Below are 3633 nucleotides of genomic sequence, written 5' to 3'. Positions count from 1 at the left end.
GTGAGTTCCCAGCGAGGCCAAAACGACGGTTCCGGGATCCTGGATATCTCTTTCCCCCTTCCCAGGGGCCGCCCCAGGAATCTCCTTGCTTTGCCTATTTCTTACAGCACCCAGAATTCCACTTTGGAACTGCTAAGCCTCTAGAGTAATGTAACAGAAAGTTTAGGGTCTTAAAATCTGAAATGAGACATTATTTCGAACGAGCATTTAAGTCATTGCATTTTTCAGGTTCTCAGTTTCACCTTAACGCTCCTTATTCAGAGTATGCGGTGGTGCTCAAAATATGATTGTCTCGACACTGCTCCGAATTTCTCTAGATCTTGGAGCTGTTGCTCTTCGAGTGGCAGAACACTGCCCCCATCCTGTCCAAAAGCTGTAATAATAGCAGCACTTTGGATCAACTCTCTTCTATCCAGTTGATGTCTTCTGGGTTAGTGTTTCTTAACAGAAGAACCCCTCAGAACCACCTGGAGATCTTGAAATTTCACTTGCCTGAGCTTCATTCCCCAAAATTCCGAGTGAGTAGGAATCGGGCTCGGATATTTGCAGTTTTTAAAAAGCCTATAGGTGATTTAAATTCACCCATTTGTTTGAGTACATCAGGGTTCTACTTAGTTCACTTAATCTTTTAAGAACATATTATGAATAACACACTGGAGGGTAGAGAGATGGTTGTCCTGGGAAATCACTATGAATTGCCAAGAGCCCATCACTTCTTTCCACATTACTGCTCAGCAGTCCTTTTAGTTACCCTAGTCTGCTCCTGCCCTTTTCCTGCAGAGCCCTTTGAAACCTTCACCACTTTATAAACTGTCTCTCTCTCTCCTCCTTCCTCCTTTCTAAGCAGAAGACAGAGTCTAACAGATAGTTTCTTCAATCTCATGTTCCTATCCTACACACTTACCTATATTTTTATCTATCCTTCACTCTTGAATTCTTAGTTCAGAGAAAGAGGTGTATCTATCTTTGCTCTTGATCATAGTCCCTCTCATCCATTAGGAGATATTTTGCTTCCAGCTATCCTTTCTCTTTCCTATACTTTAAGCGTCATCTTCTCCACTTGCTTCTTCCTCAATGTTTAAGTCATAGATCCTTAAGAAAATGAAAATAAAACAAAAGTACTTTTCCCTTCTTTGTTTATCTAGTTATTGCCTAACCCTCCCATCTATTTATCAGTAAATTGCTTGAAAATATAGTATTTTTACTTGCATTAACTTCTGCCCCTTCATTTTCATCCTCAACACTGTTTAACTTCCTCTCTAATTGCTTTGATAAAGTTGCTTTTGCTTAAGTCTCTAAAGGCCCCGTAAGTGCCAAATTCAGTAATTATTTCTTAAAATGTATTTTTCTGATCCTCTCTGTGACAACTAAAATATTCATGATTCATGCACTCTCTTTTTCACTGACCTTGCCTGCTTTTTTAAATGCCATTCTCTGATTTTTACTCCTTAATAACTTTCACATTTGCCTGTGTGATTTAATCCACACTTATGGGCTTCTATTCACACTACCAAATTTCAGTTTTCACTTCAGACCTACTAAGACCTAGCCGCACTTGCTTCCTAGACATGGCTGTGCAAACTTGACTTGGACAAAACAGAATTTATTTGTCCTCCTGATTTTTCCTATTTTCAACAAGTTAATTAATGATAACACTATATTATAATCTAAAATAGGAATCAGAGTTATCCTACATTTCTCCCTCTCCTATAACCTCCATATTCAATTGTTTATTAGATCCTGTTTTAGTTCAAGGCCTCCTCATTTCTTGTCTAGACTATTGTAACCCTGTTTTAATAGTCTGGTTTGGCAATTCTCTAATCCATTATTTTTTTTTCTGCCACTAGAAGGAATTTTCTAAAACCCAAATCTGCTGGTGTTACCTCTTTAATAAAAAGACTAGAATGATCCCCAATCCGTATAGTATAAAATTTAGTGTTTGGAATGGCATATAAGGATCTCCCTGATCTAGCACTTGTCTTATCTGGCTAGCTTCACTCTTTCTTCTCTCTTTCCTAGGCTTTCCTTTTAGTCACTTGCTTTTCCTTGAACATACCAAGCACCTCAAACTTTACCCCTTGTTTGCCTGCCAAACTCCTATTGATCCTTCAAAACCCAGGATAAGTGTCTCTTTTGTGGTGCCTTTCTTTCCTACTCAGAGAGTTGTTTATTCATTCCCTTTTATTGTTGCTGCAGTTGTGATTTGTACACATCCCCTTTACTGTACTTTCTGCATTCAGTTTATAGGTTTGCCACCCTTATTGAATGGTGAATTCTTAGAGGAATGACTTTATCTTATTCACTACTATTGCTTAGTCTATATTAGGCTTGCTGAATGAATAAAATTTATAGGGAAGAATGTGGTAAGTGCTCTAAGAGAATACAAAGTATTTAGTGAGATTGAAAGATAGAGTTCTCAATTTTCAGAGTCAGTGAAGGACTAGAGAGTAGGCATGAAGCAAATGGAATAGAATTTCATTAGCTTGGATGCCTTGGCCTTTGCAGTGGCATAAGGAGATGGAAAGTGACATCTGCTGAATAATGTTGTTTTGTGCTTGCTACATTTTGTTAGTCAGGCCTCCCAACACTCCTAAGAGCAGTGAACTCCCTGTCCCCATCCCAGGATTGAGGGTGGTGGCTTTTAAAATTGGGTGGTCAGTGAAGTCCCCTCTGAGAAAGTGACCTTTGTGCTGAGATCTGGATGACACAAAGCTCTATTGGTGAAATGACATGGAGGGATGTGTTCCATACTTCACTAAGGTAAGATCAAAGGCCCTGAGTTAGCAAAGAGTTTGACATATTTCAGGAACTGACCTTATGGTTGTGAAGTAAAAAAAAAAAGTAACTGGGCGATGGGTAGCGTGGGATGGCTGCACTGGGGGGAGTATGGTGGCAAATAGTCTGAGAAGCAGTTAGAGAGGTAGGCAGCGACCAGATAACAAGTATGTGCCACAGCAGTGTTTCTTTAACTGTAATTTGTGACCCATTACTTGGTCATGAAATCAATTTATGGTATGTAGCCAACATTAAAAAAGAAAATGACATAAACTAGAAATTTACCATTTCATAGTACATACAGGAAGGATAACTTCAATTTCATGAAATTTTTGTTTCAAATAGTTTGTGTGTTGTGTGTGTTGTACTGGATTAGGGCATAAAATGTATTTCTTACTCTGATTCATGATCCCTACAGTTCAAGATACAGTATAGTTTGAACAATATATATGTGAAAAGGCAAAATAGTTGAAATCTGATGGCATATAGGTTTGTCTTATTCCTCTTTTGACCTAGTGACAGTCTTTTTATTGTGTGGGAAGAAAAGCTCTGCATTTGACAAAAGCCTAAAATTGCGTGGAATAGCATTTTAAAGTTTATTTCTGCATCCAGATCATTCTTCTTACTTTTGATCGATTGCTGTCAGTCCTTTATGAGAAAGAGTGAGCCTTTAGAAAAAGAGAGAGAAATGGATGTTCCTCCTCTGCATTCATTCCTATGTTCTGTCTAACCGCTGACTGCTAGTCTCCTTGTAAAGGCAGCAGAGAACTGAAGCTGTTTTCTCTTTTGGTTTGGCTTCTTGATCACTGCAGTTGGGTTCTTTGATTAGCTTTTGTCTGCTTTTGCTCTGTTGCAGTT

At 38.6% G+C, this 3633-nt stretch overlaps 1 protein-coding gene across 2 annotated transcripts in view; it reads left to right on the top strand.

Moving 5' to 3' along the window:
• The window catches only part of NME7 (NME/NM23 family member 7), a 295291-nt gene that overhangs the window by 259 nt on the left and 291399 nt on the right, over positions 1 to 3633 (top strand). The gene's annotated exons all lie outside the window — the stretch shown is intronic.

This window comes from Dasypus novemcinctus, chromosome 13, assembly GCF_030445035.2.
Source record: "Dasypus novemcinctus isolate mDasNov1 chromosome 13, mDasNov1.1.hap2, whole genome shotgun sequence".
Taxonomy (NCBI): domain Eukaryota; kingdom Metazoa; phylum Chordata; class Mammalia; order Cingulata; family Dasypodidae; genus Dasypus; species Dasypus novemcinctus.
This window is presented reverse-complemented; position numbering and strand designations above follow the sequence as displayed.